The sequence below is a fragment of the Carassius carassius genome, chromosome 9 (assembly GCF_963082965.1).
Source record: "Carassius carassius chromosome 9, fCarCar2.1, whole genome shotgun sequence".
In the NCBI taxonomy this organism is placed as follows: Eukaryota; Metazoa; Chordata; class Actinopteri; order Cypriniformes; family Cyprinidae; genus Carassius; species Carassius carassius.
In genome coordinates this window covers 2,187,501-2,207,500 of record NC_081763.1, presented here as the reverse complement: position 1 = coordinate 2,207,500, position 20,000 = coordinate 2,187,501, and the positions used below count along the sequence as shown (strand labels likewise).

The 20,000-nt window shown below is 36.0% G+C and overlaps 1 non-coding gene across 1 annotated transcript; it reads left to right on the top strand.

Moving 5' to 3' along the window:
- The first annotated feature begins 3,628 nt into the window (after positions 1–3,628).
- On the top strand, positions 3,629–3,747 carry LOC132150869 (5S ribosomal RNA). The gene has a single exon (XR_009436045.1). It is a non-coding gene; the product is annotated as a 5S ribosomal RNA (ribosomal RNA).
- The last annotated feature ends 16,253 nt before the right edge of the window (positions 3,748–20,000 follow it).

Below are 20,000 nucleotides of genomic sequence, written 5' to 3'. Positions count from 1 at the left end.
GGCCATACCATCCTGTCTATGCCCGATCTCAACTGATCTCCAAATCTGAGCAGGTTTGGGCCAGGTTAGTACTTTTGGATTTTTTCAGTAATTATCTAATAGGCCTGGTTAGTACTTTAGGAAATTTTCACTAATTATCCAATAATCTTGCAAAAAAAAAAAAAAGAGTCAATGCCCGATCTCAGAATGTAAGCAGGTTTGGGCCAGGTTAGTACTTTTGGATTTTTTCAGTAATTATCTAATAGGCCTGGTTAGTACTTTTGGGAATACCAGGTGCTGTAAGCTTTTGGGTTTCCTTCCCTACTTATATAATGCACTGGCGATTATAGTGGCTGATCTTTAAATAGCCCTCTCTTTGCAGCCTCCTTCGCTTATGGCCATACCATCCTGGCTATGCCCGATCTCAACTGATCTCCAAATCTAAGCAGGTTTGGGCCAGGTTAGTACTTTTGGATTTTTTCAGTAATTATCTAATAGGCCTGGTTAGTACTTTTGGAAATTTTCACTAATTGTCCAATAATCTTGCAAAAAAAAAAAAAAAAGAGTCGATGCCCGATCTCAGAATGTAAGCAGGTTTGGGCCAGGTTAGTACTTTTTGATTTTTTCAATAATTATCTAATAGGCCTGGTTAGTACTTTAGGAAATTTTCACTAATTGTCCAATAATCTTGCAAAAAAAAAAAAAAAAAAAAAAAGAGTCAATGCCCGATCTCAGAATGTAAGCAGGTTTGGGCCAGGTTAGTACTTTTGGATTTTTTCAGTAATTATCTAATAGGCCTGGTTAGTACTTTTGGAAGTTTTCACTTATTGTCCAATAATCTTGCAAAAAAAAGAAAAAAGAGTCAATGCCCGATCTCAGAATGTAAGCAGGTTTGGGCCAGGTTAGTACTTTTGGATTTTTTCAGTAATTATCTAATAGGCCTGGTTAGTACTTTTGGAAATTTTCACTAATTGTCAAATAATCTTGCAAAAAAAAAAAAAAGAGTCAATACCCGACCTCAGAATGTTAGCAGGTTTGGGCCAGGTTAGTACTTTTGGATTTTTTCAGTAAATATCTAATAGGCCTGGTTAGTACTTTTGGAAAAATTCACTAATTGTCCAATAATCTTGTAAAAAAACAAAAAAGAGTCAATGCCCGATCTCAGAATGTAAGCAGGTTTGGGCCAGGTTAGTACTTTTGGATTTTTTCAGTAATTATCTAATAGGCCTGGTTAGTACTTTTGGAAATTTTCACTAATTGTCCAATAATGTTGCAAAAAAAAAAAAAAAGAGTCAATGCCCGATCTCAGAATGTAAGCAGGTTTGGGCCAGGTTAGTACTTTTGGATTTTTTCAGTAATTATCTAATAGGCCTGGATAGTACTTTTGGGAATACCAGGTGCTGTAAACTTTTGGGTTTCCTTCCCTACTTATATAAAGCACTGGCGATTATAGTGGCTGATCTTTAAATAGCCCTCTCTTTGCAGCCTCCTTCGCTTATGGCCATACCATCCTGGCTATGCCCGATCTCAACTGATCTCCAAATCTAAGCAGGTTTGGGCCAGGTTAGTACTTTTGGATTTTTTCAGTAATTATCTAATAGGCCTGGTTAGTACTTTAGGAAATTTTCACTAATTGTCCAATAATCTTGCAAAAAAAAAAATAAATAAAAAAATTCAATGCCCGATCTCAGAATGTAAGCAGGTTTGGGCCAGGTTAGTACTTTTGGATTTTTTCAGTAATTATCTAATAGGCCTGGTTAGTACTTTTGGAAATTTTCACTTATTGTCCAATAATCTTGCAAAAAAAAAAATAGAATCAATGCCTGATCTCAGAATGTAAGCAGGTTTGGGCCAGGTTAGTACTTTTGGATTTTTTCAGTAATTATCTAATAGGCCTGGTTAGTATTTTTGGAAATTTTCACTAATTGTCCAATAATCTTGCAAAAAAAAAAAAAAAAGAGTCAATGCCCGATCTCAGAATGTAAGCAGGTTTGGGCCAAGTTAGTACTTTTGGATTTTTTCAGTAATTATCTGATAGGCCTGGTTAGTACTTTTGGGAATACCACGTGCTGTAAGCTTTTGGGTTTCCTTCCCTACTTATATAATGCACTGGCGATTATAGTGGGTGATCTTTTAATAGCCCTCTCTTTGCAGCCTCCTTCGCTTATGGCCATACCATCCTGGCTATGCCTGATCTCAACTGATCTCCAAATCTAAGCAGGTTTGGGCCAGGTTAGTACTTTTGGATTTTTTCAGTAATTATCTAATAGGCCTGGTTAGTACTTTTGGAAATTTTCACTAATTGTCCAATAATCTTGCAAAAAAAAAAAAAAAAAGAGTCAATGCCCGATCTCAGAATGTAAGCAGGTTTGGGCCAGGTTAGTACTTTTGGATTTTTTCAGTAATTATCTAATAGGCCTGGTTAGTACTTTTGGAAATTTTCACTAATTGTCCAATAATCTTGCAAAAAAAAAAAAAAAAAGAGTCAATGCCCGATCTCAGAATGTAAGCAGGTTTGGGCCAGGTTAGTACTTTTGGATTTTTTCAGTAATTATCTAATAGGCCTGGTTAGTACTTTTGGAAATTTTCACTAATTGTCCAATAATCTTGCAAAAAAAAAAAAAAAAAGAGTCAATGCCCGATCTCAGAATGTAAGCAGGTTTGGGCCAGGTTAGTACTTTTGGATTTTTTCAGTAATTATCTAATAGGCCTGGTTAGTATTTTTGGAAATTTTCACTAATTGTCCAATAATCTTGCAAAAAAAAAAAAAAAAGAGTCAATGCCCGATCTCAGAATGTAAGCAGGTTTGGGCCAAGTTAGTACTTTTGGATTTTTTCAGTAATTATCTGATAGGCCTGGTTAGTACTTTTGGGAATACCAGGTGCTGTAAGCTTTTGGGTTTCCTTCCCTACTTATATAATGCACTGGCGATTATAGTGGGTGATCTTTTAATAGCCCTCTCTTTGCAGCCTCCTTCGCTTATGGCCATACCATCCTGGCTATGCCTGATCTCAACTGATCTCCAAATCTAAGCAGGTTTGGGCCAGGTTAGTACTTTTGGATTTTTTCAGTAATTATCTAATAGGCCTGGTTAGTACTTTTGGAAATTTTCACTAATTGTCCAATAATCTTGCAAAAAAAAAAAAAAAAAGAGTCAATGCCCGATCTCAGAATGTAAGCAGGTTTGGGCCAGGTTAGTACTTTTGGATTTTTTCAGTAATTATCTAATAGGCCTGGTTAGTACTTTTGGAAATTTTCACTAATTGTCCAATAATCTTGCAAAAAAAAAAAAAAAAAGAGTCAATGCCCGATCTCAGAATGTAAGCAGGTTTGGGCCAGGTTAGTACTTTTGGATTTTTTCAGTAATTATCTAATAGGCCTGGTTAGTACTTTTGGAAATTTTCACTAATTGTCCAATAATCTTGCAAAAAAAAAAAAAAAAAGAGTCAATGCCCTATCTCAGAATGTAAGCAGGTTTGGGCCAGGTTAGTACTTTAGGATTTTTTTTTAGCAATTATCTAATAGGCCTGGTTAGTACTTTTGGGAATACCAGGTGCTGTAAGCTTTTGGGTTTCCTTCCCTACTTATATAATGCACTGGCGATTATAGTGGCTGATCTTTAAATAGCCCTCTCTTTGCAGCCTCCTTCGCTTACGGCCATACCAACCTGGCTATGCCCGATCTCGTCTGATCTCGGAAGCTAAGCAGGTTTGGGCCTGGTTAGTACTTGGATGGGAGACCGCCTGGGAATACCAGGTGCTGTAAGCTTTTGGGTTTCCTTCCCTACTTATATAAAGCACTGGCGATTATAGTGGCTGATCTTTAAATAGCCCTCTCTTTGCAGCCTCCTTCGCTTATGGCCATACCATCCTGGCTATGCCCGATCTCAACTGATCTCCAAATCTAAGCAGGTTTGGGCCAGGTTAGTACTTTTGGATTTTTTCAGTAATTATCTAATAGGCCTGGTTAGTACTTTTGGAAATTTTCACTAATTGTCCAATAATCTTGCAAAAAAAAAAAAAAAAAGAGTCAATGCCCGATCTCAGAATGTAAGCAGGTTTGGGCCAGGTTAGTACTTTTGGATTTTTTCAGTAATTATCTAATAGGCCTGGTTAGTACTTTTGGGAATACCAGGTGCTGTAAGCTTTTGGGTTTCCTTCCCTACTTATATAATGCACTGGCGATTATAGTGGCTGATCTTTAAATAGCCCTCTCTTTGCAGCCTCCTTCGCTTACGGCCATACGAACCTGAGGGCGCTAGAGAGCTACAGGAAGTGTTGGCTGCAGTTGGGAGAGGAAGGCTCTCCTCCATTTTGTGTTTTTCTATTTGTGGTTGTTTTGTTTGTTTTGTGAATCTGTGATTGTTTCTTTGGCATTTTTTCTTTTTTGAAAGCCACCTAACAGCAGCATATCGCTGTCTGGAGGGTGGTTGATCTTTTTTTTCTCAAAAATCGACGGATTGTATGGTAACGACTCGGAACTGGCTGGAGAGACTCGAATGGCAAATGACAATGGACTGGCAGGAGGAACACGCACGGCAAGCGACACTGGACTGGCTGGAGGAACACGCATGGCAATCGACACTGGACTGGCTGGAGGAACAAGCATGGCAAACAACACAGGACTGGCTGGAGGAACACGCATGGTAAACGACACTAGAATGGCTGGAGGAACAAGTATGGCAAACAACAATGGACTGGCTGGAGGAACACGCACGGCAAATGACACTGGACTGGAGAAGCGACAAAGAGCTGGAAATGTAAAAGATCAAGAAGCAAGGAAAAGATTTGGTGAAAGAAAATATTTAAAGGAGGCAACAGTGATCGTGAGTACAGAGAATGTGATTGGTGTGAGAGGAGAGGATATAATTAAAGCAATCTCAGAAAAAATTGGAAGTGGAAAGGTGTTGGCTGTAAGACCCAGACAAGGCAAAGAATATGAACTGACATTGGAACAGGAAGAAATGTGTGACATTTTAATCAATGGATTGACAATATAGGGAGTGGACTGTGAAGTAAAAAAACTGCAAAATAAAGATTACGTTGTTTCCTTCATGCACCTGCCTGTCTACCTGGAGGATAAGGAAATTGTAAACAAATTGGAAGGATGGGGGGTTTCCCCCATATCTAAAATCAAAAGAAGGTGCTATCCGGACACTGACATCGAAGACGGCACAAGGTTTGTAAAGGTGAGGTTCCCCAAAGAAGTGGCATCACTCCCTTACAGCACTAAGATTGAAACAGCTGAAGGCCCGCAGTACTTTAGGGTGATGCACAGCCACCAGGTGAAGACTTGTAGGCTGTGCATGAGCCCAGAACATCTACTGAAAGAGTGCCCAGAATTCAAGTGCCATAAATGTTTGGAAAGGGGACATTTTGCACGAGACTGCAATGCTGTCAGGTGTCCGGATTGCCAAGAAATTTTAAATAAATGTGAATGCTGGATGGAGGGGGTGGTAGGTGGAAGGAAAGAACAGGTGGACAGACAGGTGCATGAAGAAAACAATGATGAAGGACATTGTGATGAAAGACATGAAGAAGACAAATTACAACCAAAGGAAACAGAGGAAGGAACAAACAACAGACAGGAAGGAGAAGGAGAAAAAGAAAAAGAAAATTACAATGAACAAATAAGAGAAGAGGACACACAAATTACACCGATGGACATATCTTCAATTCATGGACAAAAAGGAAAAGAACAAGACAAAGAAACTGATAACGAAGGAGAAATAAGTATGGAGGAGGATGAGAAGGAAAAGGCGGAGAGGGGAAAAATACGAAGAAGATCGCTAAAGGTAAAGCCAAATATAGAAAGTTCAAGAAAAAAAGTGAAATGTTTAAATAGGTTTGAGGTGTTAAAGGAATTGGAGGAGAAAGACTGAGAATGATGGGTTTTAGATATTTATTATTTTTCTTTTTAATGGTTTTAAGTGTTGTGACTTTTAATGCAAGAGGACTTTTGAACTTAAAGAAATTTGAAAATATAAAAGAAAAATGTAAAAGAGAAGACATTATTGTACTACAGGAAACAAACTGGAGAGAAAATGTAATGAATGAATATAAAAAGAGATGGGGAGGAGGGATTTTGTACAATAATGGAGATGGGAGGTTTGGGAGAGGTGTGGCTTTTTTAATGAAGGATGATGTTTTTAAAGCAAGTCAAATTTTATACAAAGATACGATGGGTAAATGTATGGTTGTAGAGACAAAACATGAAGGAAGGGAATTGATTTTAGTAAATGTACATGCACCAACGGAGGAGAAGGAAAAGAAAGAGTTTTTTTATGTTTTAAGTAGTTTTGTAAAGAAGTATAAAGAAATAATAATGATGGGGGATTTTAATACGGTTTTTAGTAAACAAGACATGGCAGATGGAATGGTTTTTAAAACTGACAAAGGGAGAAAAGAATTAAAAGCTTTAATGGCAGAAAATAATATGATAGATGTGTGGAGAGAAAGAAATGAAAAGAAAAAAGAGTTTTCAAGAAGGCAAATAGTGGGGCAGTTTGTGTGTGAAACAAGAATTGATTTTATTTTATGTACAAGAAATGTGGAGAATTTTATAGAAAATATTAAGTATGAAGAAACAAGTTTTAGCGATCACAAGTTCTTATTTTTTAAATTGGATTGGAATAAAGTGCAAAGAGGGCCAGGAATATGGGTTTTAAATACAAAAATGTTAGAAAATGAAGACTATGTATTAAAGGTTAAAGAAATTATAGAAAAAGAAAAGGGAAATGAAATGTATGAAGAAGATAAGAGAATTTGGTGGGAGAATGTAAAGTTTTTAATAAAAAAATTCTCAATTAAGTATTGTAGCATAATACGCAAATGCAAAAGATACAACGAAAAAAAAATAAAGGAATGTTTGGAAGCGGAATTGAATAAAGAAAATAAAGATATACAAAAGATAAAGGAAATGGATGAAAAACTGAAGGAAATAGAGGAAAAAGAATATGAGGGGGCGAGGTTAAGGAGCAAAGCTAAATATACTGTGGAGGGAGAAAAGTGCACAAAGTTTTTTTTTGATTTGGAAAAAAAGAGAGGGAAAGCTGAAACAATAAAACAGGTAAGAGGGAAAAATGGGGAAGTTGTAGAGGGGAATGAAAAGATTTTAGAAGAAATAAAGAATTTTTATGAAGATCTTTTTAGTGCCAGGGGTGTAGAAGAAAACGAAAAAATTGAATTGTTGAATCAAATAAAAGTAAAAGTGAGTAAGGAAGATAAAAAAGAATGCGATCAAAAAATTGGTGAAGAAGAGATTGAAAGAGCAATACAGCAGCTGAATAAACAGAAAAGTCCAGGAATAGATGGTTTGGGAAGTGAATTTTATATATGTTTTAAAGAGATTTTAACCAAGATTTTAAAGGAAGTTTTTAGTGAGATTTTTGAAAAAGAAGAAGTTAATGAAAGAATGGGGATGGGGATAACAAAACTGATATATAAAAGGAAAGGAGAAAAGGTAGATTTAAAAAACTATAGGCCGATCACAATGCTTAACACAGATTTTAAGATTTTATCAAAGGTTTTAGCAAACAGGTTAAAGGAAGTAATGCCAAGTATAATCGAAACAAACCAAGCATACGGAGTAAAAGGAAGGGATATAGCGGATATAACAATGAGTATAAGAGACACAATATGGTATATGAAAGAACTAAATGAAGATGGTTACATAATTAGTCTAGATTTTGAAAAAGCATTTGATCGGGTTGAACACCGAGTATTTATTTGATGTTTTAAAGAAATTTGGTTTTGGGGGAGATTTTATCAAATATATTGAGATTTTATATAAGGGCGCTTTAACGAGAATAAAGTGTAATGGGTTTTTAACAGAATGTTTTAAAATCACAAGATCGATAAGACAGGGTTGTCCGCTTTCGGCATTATTATATTCACTTGTATCGGAACCGTTAGGATTGGCCATAAAACAAAAAGAAGGAATAATTGGAATTGAAATTGAGGAAAATAATGCTGAGGGAAAGGTTTTTCAATATGCTGATGACACAACGATAATAGTAAAAGGAAAGGAGAGCATCAAAGAAGTTATGAATGTTGTAGAGGAATATTGTAAAGGATCTGGGAGTAAAGTAAATGAAGAAAAGACGGTATATATGAGATTTGGTAAAGCAATGGTTTTAAAGGATAGTTTTAATTTTAAGGAAGTGGAAGAAATTAGGATTTTAGGAATTTTAATGGGTAAAAATGAGATGAAAGTAAGAGATGAAATGTGGGTGGAACTAGTAACAGGAATAGAGAGAAGGTTAAATTTTTGGAAATTAAGAACTTTAAACTTAAAAGGGAAGGTTTTAGTATTGAATGTTTTAATGGTGTCTAAGCTATGGAATGTTTTATATGTGTCGCATATGCCAATGTGGACAGAAAAGAGGTTGAAGAAATGTTTTCTTGACTTTTTATGGGAGGGGAAGCCAGCAAGAATAGCTTTTAATACGATTTTAGGGGCGGTAGAGAAGGGGGGTTTAGGTTTAATAGATGTGGAACAGAGGAAAAATAGTTTGAGAGTGAAAGTAGTGAAGAAATACCTACAAGATGAGGACAAACCAGAGTGGAAAAAGACAATGAAATATTTTTTAAACAAATGTGGGGATCTTAACATGGGGGATGGAATTTTATGGATGAAAACGAAGAATTGGATGACAGAAAATTTACCAGAGTTTTATAGAGAAATTTTAAGTGCTTGGGGAAAATTTTTAGATAAAGTTGAGTTTGATCCACATGGGAGAGAACACATTTTAAATCAACCTCTGTTCTTAAACCAAAACATTTTAAAACAAGACAAAGGGATTTTTTTAAAGAAATGGATGGAAGTGGGGATAACAAGAGTGAGAGATGTATTGTATGAATTTAAAGAAGGTTTTTTACCGACACAATTTATTATAGATGCAATGGAGGAGGCAAAAGAGGATTACAGTGAACAAGACATAAAAAATAAATATGAAATCATTAAAAGCGCAATACCCAAAGAGTGGATTAAAAGAATAGAATGTATGGAAGAAGAGCCAAAAGAGAAATGTATTTACGTGAAATTAGGGGAAAAACTGTATGATTTTAAGGAATGTACTCTGAAAATGATTTATTGTTCTTTTAGAGATGGTGTTTTTAAAGAGCCTATTGCAAATGGATACTGGATGCAGAAATTCAAAGATTTAAAAAAAGAGTATATATGGAGAAACATGACAGGGAAGTGTGTGGAAACTAAATTGGGATGTTTGGAGTATTTTATAAGGCATAAAGTGGTTTTTACTGAGATTATTTTAAATAAAATAGGAAGGGAAGAAAATGCTCTGTGTAAAGTGTGCCAGGAAAAGGAAGAGGGGATTTTACATATGTTTTTATATTGTAGAGAACTGGAGGAGTTTTTAAGAAAATGTAAATGTTTAATTAAAGATGTGACTGAAGACTGGGATGAAAATGTAATGGAATGGAACAGAGTGGTGATGTTTGGTTGGGAAAAAAAGTGTCAAAACAAAAATTTTATTAATCTGTGTGTAATGCTAATGAAAAGTGCAATATGGGAGAGAAGAACTGTGGCTAAAAAGGAAATCATTGTGTTGGATGTTTGGACTGTGTTTAAAAGGAAAACCGAATTATATATTGAAAGGCTGTATGTGTATTTTAAAGGTGTAAATATGTTGGATTATTTTTATGATGTTTTTACCCCAAAAGTTTATTGTGTTTTAAATGATTCAATGTGGAAGCTGCCAGGAAGTGAAGGACATTTTTAAATTACCTATGTAAAGGAAAGATGTGTAATGTAGAGATGTGTATAGAAGAAATGCTGTATTTTCTATTGCTTGTGTTTAATCTATTGTACTTTATTTGAAATTTCTTAAATAAAAAAAAAAATAAAAAAAAAAAAAAAAAAAAAAGGCTATGTCTGATCTCGGAAGCTAAGCAGGTTTGGGCCTGGTTAGTACTTGGATGGGAGACCGCCTGGGAATACCAGGTGTTGTAAGCTTTTGGGTTTCCTTCCCTACTTATATAAAGCACTGGCGATTATAGTGGCTGATCTTTAAATAGCCCTCTTTTTGCAGCCTCCTTCGCTTATGGCCATACCATCCTGGCTATGCCTGCTCTCAACTGATCTCCAAATCTAAGCAGGTTTGGGCCAGGTTAGTACTTTTGGATTTTTTCAGTAATTATCTAATAGGCCTGGTTAGTACTTTTGGAAATTTTCACTAATTGTCCAATAATCTTGCAAAAAAAAAAAAAAAGAGTCAATGCCCGATCTCAGAATGTAAGCAGGTTTGGGCCAGGTTAGTACTTTTGGATTTTTTCAGTAATTATCTAATAGGCCTGGTTAGTACTTTTGGGAATACCAGGTGCTGTAAGCTTTTGGGTTTCCTTCCCTACTTATATAATGCACTGGCGATTATAGTGGCTGATCTTTAAATAGCCCTCTCTTTGCAGCCTCCTTCGCTTACGGCCATACCAACCTGAGGGCGCTAGAGAGCTACAGGAAGTGTTGGCTGCAGTTGGGAGAGGAAGGCTCTCCTCCATTTAGATTTTTCTGTTTGTGTTTGTGTTTGTTTGTAAGTTGTTTTTGGACTTTAGTTCAGTTTTTTGTGTGGTTTTTCAGTTTTAAACCACCTAACAGCAGCTTTTTGCTGGCTGGAGGATGGTTTCTCTGTTTTTTGTTTTTTCTAAAAATGGACGGATTAATGGATGACGACACAGGACCGGCTGGAGAGACACGTATGGCAAACGACACTATATTGGCTGGAGAGAGACGCATGGCAAACAATACTGGACTGGCTGGAGAGAGACGCATGGCAAACGATACTGGATTTGGCAGAGAGAGACGCATGGCAAACGACACTAGACTGGCTGGAGAGAGACGCATGGCAAACGATACTGGACTGGCTGGAGAGAGACGCATGGCAAACGATACTGGATTTGGCGGAGAGACACGATCGGTAAATGACACTGGAATGGGAAATCGACTACGAGCTGGGAATGGGAATACCCAAGGCACGAGGGAGAAATTTCTTGAAAGAAAGTATCTAAAAGAGGCTACAGTGATTGTGAACGTAGAGAATGTGATCGAGGTGAGAGCAGAGGATATCATCAAGGCTGTATGAAAACAATGTGGACATGGGAAAATCCTGGCACTAAGGCCAAGACAAGGGAAAGAATATGAATTAACAATGGAGAAAGAAGAAACATGTGACAAACTGACTGATGGACTGATGATAAAAGGAGTGAACTGTGAGGTAAAAAGTTTGCAAAACAGAGATTATGTTGTTTCCTTCATGCACCTGCCCGTCTATATTGATGACAAAGAAATTTTAGCTAAATTGGAAGGATGGGGAGTTAATCCCATTTCACAGATAAAAAGAAGATGCTACCCGGGCACTGACATATAAGACGGAACAAGGTTCCTAAAAGTGAGATTCCCCAAAGATGTGGCATCGTTGCCATATAGCACAAAGCTGGAAACAGCAGAAGGGCAGCAGTATTTTAGGGTGATGCACAGCCATCAGGTGAAGACCTGTAGGCTGTGCATGAGCCCTGGACACCTGCTGAAAGACTGCCCAGATTTTAAGTGCCGTGTTTGCGAGGAGAGGGGACACTTTGCAAGAGATTGCAATGCTGTCAGATGCCCAGGGTGTCAAGAAGTTTTAAATAAATGTGAATGTTGGATGGAAGGAGAGGAAGGAGGTATGGAACTTCAGTTGGACGGACAGGTGCATGAAGGAAACAGTGAGGAGGAAAGAGAAACTGATGAAGGACAAGAGGAAGACGGATTGCAACAAAAAGAAACAGAAGAAGGAGCGAGCAACAGAGAGAAAGAAGGAGAGAAAGTAAATGATGCAGACAAGGAACATTTAACAGAACAGGACACCCAGTGGACGGAAATTGAAATATCGGACAGTGTTAAAAAACTTCTGGATGACGTGGACGGAGATGGACAAGGAATGAATGATCAAAACAAAGAAATGGACAGTGAAGAAGAAACGAGGATGGATAACATGGAGATAGACAGAGAGGGGAGAGGACAAATAAGAAGACGAACATTAAAGGTAAAACCAAATGTGGGAAATGCTAGAAAAAAGATAATGACAAGGGGTTGAGTGAAAACTGTAAACAGATATGAAGTGTTAAGAGGGCTGGAGGGAGAAGATGGAAAGTAATGGTTTTTAGGTATTTATTTTTCTTTTTAATGGTTTTAAGTTGTGTTACTTTTAATGCAAGGGGACTGATGGACATGGGTAAATTTGAAAAAGTGAAGGAAAAATGCCAAGGCGAAGATGTTATTGTTTTACAAGAAACGAATTGGAAAGAGAGTGTGATGAAGGACTATAAAAAGAAATGGGAAGGGGATATTTAATATAACAATGGGGATGGAAGGCTTGGAAGAGGAGTGGCTTTTTTAATAAGAAAAGATGTTTTTAATGCAAGTAGAGTGGTGTATAAAGATAAGATGGGGAAATGTATGGTGGTGGAAGTAAATTGTGAAGGACGTGAACTGATTTTAGTAAATGTACATGCGCCAACAGAGGAGAAGCAAAAGAAAGAATTTTTTTATGTATTAAGAAATATCATAAACAAGTATAAGGAAATAATAATGATAGGGGATTTTAACACAGTTTTTAGTAAACAAGACATGGCAGAAGGAATGGTTTTTAAAAACGACAAGGGGAGAAAAGAATTAAAAGCATTAATGGGAGAAAATAATATCATCGATGTGTGGAGAGAAAGAAATGAAAAGATAAAAGAATTTTCAAGGAGGCAAATAGTGGGGCAGTGTGTGTGTGAAACAAGAATAGATTTTATTTTATGTACAAGAAATGTGGAGAATTTTATAAAAAAGATTAAGTATGAAGAAACAAGTTTTAGTGATCACAAGTTTTTATTTTTTAAAGTAGACTGGAGTAAAGTGCAAAGAGGGCCGGGAGTATGGATTTTAAATACAGAGGTTTTAAAGAATGAAGATTATGTTTTAAGTATAAAGGAGATCATTGAAAAGGAAAAAGAAAATGGAATGTATAATGAGGATAAGCGAATGTGGTGGGAGAACGTGAAATATCTGGTAAAAAAGTTTACAATAACCTATTGCAAGTTAATTAATAAATGTAAGAAAAACGAGGAAAGAGAGCTAAGACAAAACTTAAATAAGGAACTGGACAAGACAGAAAAAAGCATAGAGAAAATAAAAGAAATAGAAGGTAGACTGAAGGAAATGGAAGAGGAGAAATATGAAGCTGCAAGATTAAGAAGTAAAGCAAAATATACAGTGGAGGGGGAGAAGTGCACAAAGTTTTTCTTTGATCTAGAGAAAAGAAGAGGGAAAGCAGACATGATTAAAGAAATAAGGGGCAAAAATGGGAGAATAGTAGAAGAAAATGCGGACATTTTAGAGGAAATAAAATCATACTATGAGAACTTATTCTGTACAGAGGGGGTAAAAGAAGAAGAAAAATTGGAATTACTGAAGCAAATAAAAGCCAGAGTAGGAGAAGTGGATAAAAAAGAGTGTGAAGATGAAGTAAGAGAAGAAGAAATAAAAAGAGCAATAATTGGATTAAACAAAAGAAAAAGTCCAGGGATAGATGGGTTGGGGAGTGAGTTTTACATTGTTTTTAAAGATGTTTTAACAACTATCTTAAAAGAAGTATTTGACGAGATTTTTAGGAAAGGTGAGATGAACGAAAGGATGGGAATGGGATTAATGAAGCTGATATATAAAAGGAAAGGAGACAAAGTGGAGTTAAAGAATTATAGGCCAATAACAATGCTTAACACTGATCTGAAGATTTTATCAAAAGTTTTAGCTAACAGATTAAAAGAAGTGATGCCCACAATAATTCAAACAAACCAAGCTTACAGTATTAAAGGAAGAGACATTGCGGATACAACAATGAGCATAAAAGATACCATAAGATATATGAATGAAAAGAAGAAAGATGGTTTTATAATCAGTTTGGACTTTGAGAAGGCTTTTGACAGGTTAGAGCATGATTTTTTATTTGGAGTTTTGAATAGTTTTGGTTTTGGAGGAAATTTTATTAAATGGGTTAAGATTTTATATAAAGGTGCTGTAACGAGAGTAAAATGTAATGGGTTTTTAACAGAGTGTTTTAAATTAACAAGATCAATTAGACAGGGTTGCCCGTTGTCGGCACTTTTATATGCTTTAGTTGCGGAACCACTTGGGTTAATGGTAGAACAGGAAGGGAGAATAAAAGGAATAGGCATAGAGGGAGGAGAGAATAAAATATTTCAATACGCTGATGATACTACGCTATTGCTGCAAGATCTGTTGAGTGTAAGGGAAGCAATGAAAATAGTACAAACATTTTGAAGGGGATCAGGGGCTAAAGTGAACGAGGATAAAACAGTATACATGAGATTCGGGGGAAGTGACGTTTTAACGGCGCACTTTAATTTTAAGGAAATTAATGAAATAAAGATTTTAGGTGTTTTAATGGGGAGGGATGAAACCAAAGCAGAAGGAATTATGTGGGAGATGTTAGGAGGGATCGAGAGAAGGTTGAATTTTTGGAGATTAATGTCCTTAACTTTGAAGGGGAGGGTTTTAATTTTGAATGTTTTAATGGTTTCTAAGTTATGGCATATTTTATATGTGGATGATGGAGAGGCTGCCAGAATTTTATAAAGAACTGATGAGAGCATGGGGAAAATTTTATTTTTAATCATTTTAAATCAGCCTTTATTCTTAAACAACTGCATTTTAAATCAAGGGAAGCAGGGTTGTTTTAAGAAATGGTGGGATGTTGGAATCATGAAAGTCAGAGATGTTTTATATGAATTCAAAGAGGGGTTTTTACCAGTGCAATACATTGTGGATGTGATGGAGGAGGCAAAGGAGGATTATAGCAGACAAGAGATTACAAACAAATATGATTTAATTAAGAATGCTATACCTAAAGAATGGATAAAGAGAATTGAAAATATGGAAGAAGAAAATGAAGGAAAAGATGTGTATGTAAATATGGGGGGAAAATTGTGTGCTTTTAAAGAATGTACTGTGAAAATGTTTTATTGTTTTTTTAGAGATGTGGTTTTCAAGAAACCTGTTGTAAATGAATACTGGCTACGGATGTTCAATGGTGTAACAGTAGAGAAAATATGGGGGAATATAAATGGGAAAATTGTACAGACTAAGATTATAGTGGCTGATCTTTAAATAGCCCTCTCTTTGCAGCCTCCTTCGCTTATGGCCATACCATCCTGGCTATGCCCGATCTCAACTGATCTCCAAATCTAAGCAGGTTTGGGCCAGGTTAGTACTTTTGGATTTTTTCAGTAATTATCTAATAGGCCTGGTTAGTACTTTTGGAAATGTTCACTAATTGTCCAATAATCTTGCAAAAAAAGAAAAAAAGAGTCAATGCCCGATCTCAGAATGTAAGCAGGTTTGGGCCAGGTTAGTACTTTTGGATTTTTTCAATAATTATCTAATAGGCCTGGTTAGTACTTTAGGAAATTTTCACTAATTGTCAAATAATCTTGCAAAAAAAAAAAAAAAAAAAGAGTCAATGCCCGATCTCAGAATGTAAGCAGGTTTGGGCCAGGTTAGTACTTTTGGATGTTTTCAGTAATTATCTAATAGGCCTGGTTAGTACTTTTGGGAATACCAGGTGCTGTAAGCTTTTGGGTTTCCTTCCCTACTTATATAATGCACTGGCGATTATAGTGGCTGATCTTTAAATAGCCCTCTCTTTGCAGCCTCCTTCGCTTACGGCCATACCAACCTGAGGGCGCTAGAGAGCTACAGGAAGTGTTGGCTGCAGTTGGGAGAGGAAGGCTCTCCTCCATTTTGTGTTTTTCTATTTGTGGTTGTTTTGTTTGTTTTGTGAATCTGTGATTGTTTCTTTGGCATTTTTTCTTTTTTGAAAGCCACCTAACAGCAGCATATCGCTGTCTGGAGGGTGGTTGATCTTTTTTTTCTCAAAAATGGACGGATTGTATGGTAACGACTCGGAACTGGCTGGAGAGACTCGAATGGCAAATGACAATGGACTGGCAGGAGGAACACGCACGGCAAGCGACACTGGACTGGCTGGAGGAACACGCATGGCAATCGACACTGGACTGGCTGGAGGAACAAGCATGGCAAACAACACTGGACTGGCTGGAGGAACACGCATGGTAAACGACACTAGAATGGCTGGAGGAACAAGTATGGCAAACGACAATGGACTGGCTGGAGGAACACGCACGGCAAATGACACTGGACTGGAGAAGCGACAAAGAGCTGGAAATGTAAAAGATCAAGAAGCAAGGAAAAGATTTGGTGAAAGAAAATATTTAAAGGAGGCAACAGTGATCGTGAGTACAGAGAATGTGATTGGTGTGAGAGGAGAGGATATAATTAAAGCAATCTCAGAAAAAATTGGAAGTGGAAAGGTGTTGGCTGTAAGACCCAGACAAGGCAAAGAATATGAACTGACATTGGAACAGGAAGAAATGTGTGACATTTTAATCAATGGATTGACAATAAAGGGAGTGGACTGTGAAGTAAAAAAACTGCAAAATAAAGATTACATTGTTTCCTTCATGCACCTGCCTGTCTACCTGGAGGATAAGGAAATTGTAAACAAATTGGAAGGATGGGGGGTTTCCCCCATATCTAAAATCAAAAGAAGGTGCTATCCGGACACTGACATCGAAGACGGCACAAGGTTTGTAAAGGTGAGGTTCCCCAAAGAAGTGGCATCACTCCCTTACAGCACTAAGATTGAAACAGCTGAAGGCCCCCAGTACTTTAGGGTGATGCACAGCCACCAGGTGAAGACTTGTAGGCTGTGCATGAGCCCAGAACATCTACTGAAAGAGTGCCCAGAATTCAAGTGCCATAAATGTTTGGAAAGGGGACATTTTGCACGAGACTGCAATGCTGTCAGGTGTCCGGATTGCCAAGAAATTTTAAATAAATGTGAATGCTGGATGGAGGGGGTGGTAGGTGGAAGGAAAGAACAGGTGGACAGACAGGTGCATGAAGAAAACAATGATGAAGGACATTGTGATGAAAGACATGAAGAAGACAAATTACAACCAAAGGAAACAGAGGAAGGAACAAACAACAGACAGGAAGGAGAAGGAGAAAAAGAAAAAGAAAATAACAATGAACAAATAAGAGAAGAGGACACACAAATTACACCGATGGACATATCTTCAATTCATGGACAAAAAGGAAAAGAACAAGACAAAGAAACTGATAACGAAGGAGAAATTAGTATGGAGGAGGATGAGAAGGAAAAGGCGGAGAGGGGAAAAATACGAAGAAGATCGCTAAAGGTAAAGCCAAATATAGAAAGTTCAAGAAAAAAAGTGAAATGTTTAAATAGGTTTGAGGTGTTAAAGGAATTGGAGGAGAAAGACTGAGAATGATGGGTTTTAGATATTTATTATTTTTCTTTTTAATGGTTTTAAGTGTTGTGACTTTTAATGCAAGAGGACTTTTGAACTTAAAGAAATTTGAAAATATAAAAGAAAAATGTAAAAGAGAAGACATTATTGTACTACAGGAAACAAACTGGAGAGAAAATGTAATGAATGAATATAAAAAGAGATGGGGAGGAGGGATTTTGTACAATAATGGAGATGGGAGGTTTGGGAGAGGTGTGGCTTTTTTAATGAAGGATGATGTTTTTAAAGCAAGTCAAATTTTATACAAAGATACGATGGGTAAATGTATGGTTGTAGAGACAAAACATGAAGGAAGGGAATTGATTTTAGTAAATGTACATGCACCAACGGAGGAGAAGGAAAAGAAAGAGTTTTTTTATGTTTTAAGTAGTTTTGTAAAGAAGTATAAAGAAATAATAATGATGGGGGATTTTAATACGGTTTTTAGTAAACAAGACATGGCAGATGGAATGGTTTTTAAAACTGACAAAGGGAGAAAAGAATTAAAAGCTTTAATGGCAGAAAATAATATGATAGATGTGTGGAGAGAAAGAAATGAAAAGAAAAAAGAGTTTTCAAGAAGGCAAATAGTGGGGCAGTTTGTGTGTGAAACAAGAATTGATTTTATTTTATGTACAAGAAATGTGGAGAATTTTATAGAAAATATTAAGTATGAAGAAACAAGTTTTAGCGATCACAAGTTCTTATTTTTTAAATTGGATTGGAATAAAGTGCAAAGAGGGCCAGGAATATGGGTTTTAAATACAAAAATGTTAGAAAATGAAGACTATGTATTAAAGGTTAAAGAAATTATAGAAAAAGAAAAGGAAAATGAAATGTATGAAGAAGATAAGAGAATTTGGTGGGAGAATGTAAAGTTTTTAATAAAAAAATTCTCAATTAAGTATTGTAGCATAATACGCAAATGCAAAAGATACAACGAAAAAAAAATAAAGGAATGTTTGGAAGCGGAATTGAATAAAGAAAATAAAGATATACAAAAGATAAAGGAAATGGATGAAAAACTGAAGGAAATAGAGGAAAAAGAATATGAGGGGGCGAGGTTAAGGAGCAAAGCTAAATATACTGTGGAGGGAGAAAAGTGCACAAAGTTTTTTTTTTGATTTGGAAAAAAAGAGAGGGAAAGCTGAAACAATAAAACAGGTAAGAGGGAAAAATGGGGAAGTTGTAGAGGGGAATGAAAAGATTTTAGAAGAAATAAAGAATTTTTATGAAGATCTTTTTAGTGCCAGGGGTGTAGAAGAAAACGAAAAAATTGAATTGTTGAATCGAATAAAAGTAAAAGTGAGTAAGGAAGATAAAAAAGAATGCGATCAAAAAATTGGTGAAGAAGAGATTGAAAGAGCAATACAGCAGCTGAATAAACAGAAAAGTCCAGGAATAGATGGTTTGGGAAGTGAATTTTATATATGTTTTAAAGAGATTTTAACCAAGATTTTAAAGGAAGTTTTTAGTGAGATTTTTGAAAAAGAAGAAGTTAATGAAAGAATGGGGATGGGGATAACAAAACTGATATATAAAAGGAAAGGAGAAAAGGTAGATTTAAAAAACTATAGGCCGATCACAATGCTTAACACAGATTTTAAGATTTTATCAAAGGTTTTAGCAAACAGGTTAAAGGAAGTAATGCCAAGTATAATCGAAACAAACCAAGCATACGGAGTAAAAGGAAGGGATATAGCGGATATAACAATGAGTATAAGAGACACAATATGGTATATGAAAGAACTAAATGAAGATGGTTACATAATTAGTCTAGATTTTGAAAAAGCATTTGATCGGGTTGAACACGAGTATTTATTTGATGTTTTAAAGAAATTTGGTTTTGGGGGAGATTTTATCAAATATATTGAGATTTTATATAAGGGCGCTTTAACGAGAATAAAGTGTAATGGGTTTTTAACAGAATGTTTTAAAATCACAAGATCGATAAGACAGGGTTGTCCGCTTTCGGCATTATTATATTCACTTGTATCGGAACCGTTAGGATTGGCCATAAAACAAAAAGAAGGAATAATTGGAATTGAAATTGAGGAAAATAATGCTGAGGGAAAGGTTTTTCAATATGCTGATGACACAATGATAATAGTAAAAGGAAAGGAGAGCATCAAAGAAGTTATGAATGTTGTAGAGGAATATTGTAAAGGATCTGGGAGTAAAGTAAATGAAGAAAAGACGGTATATATGAGATTTGGTAAAGCAATGGTTTTAAAGGATAGTTTTAATTTTAAGGAAGTGGAAGAAATTAGGATTTTAGGAATTTTAATGGGTAAAAATGAGATGAAAGTAAGAGATGAAATGTGGGTGGAACTAGTAACAGGAATAGAGAGAAGGTTAAATTTTTGGAAATTAAGAACTTTAAACTTAAAAGGGAAGGTTTTAGTATTGAATGTTTTAATGGTGTCTAAGCTATGGAATGTTTTATATGTGTCGCATATGCCAATGTGGACAGAAAAGAGGTTGAAGAAATGTTTTCTTGACTTTTTATGGGAGGGGAAGCCAGCAAGAATAGCTTTTAATACGATTTTAGGGGCGGTAGAGAAGGGGGGTTTAGGTTTAATAGATGTGGAACAGAGGAAAAATAGTTTGAGAGTGAAAGTAGTGAAG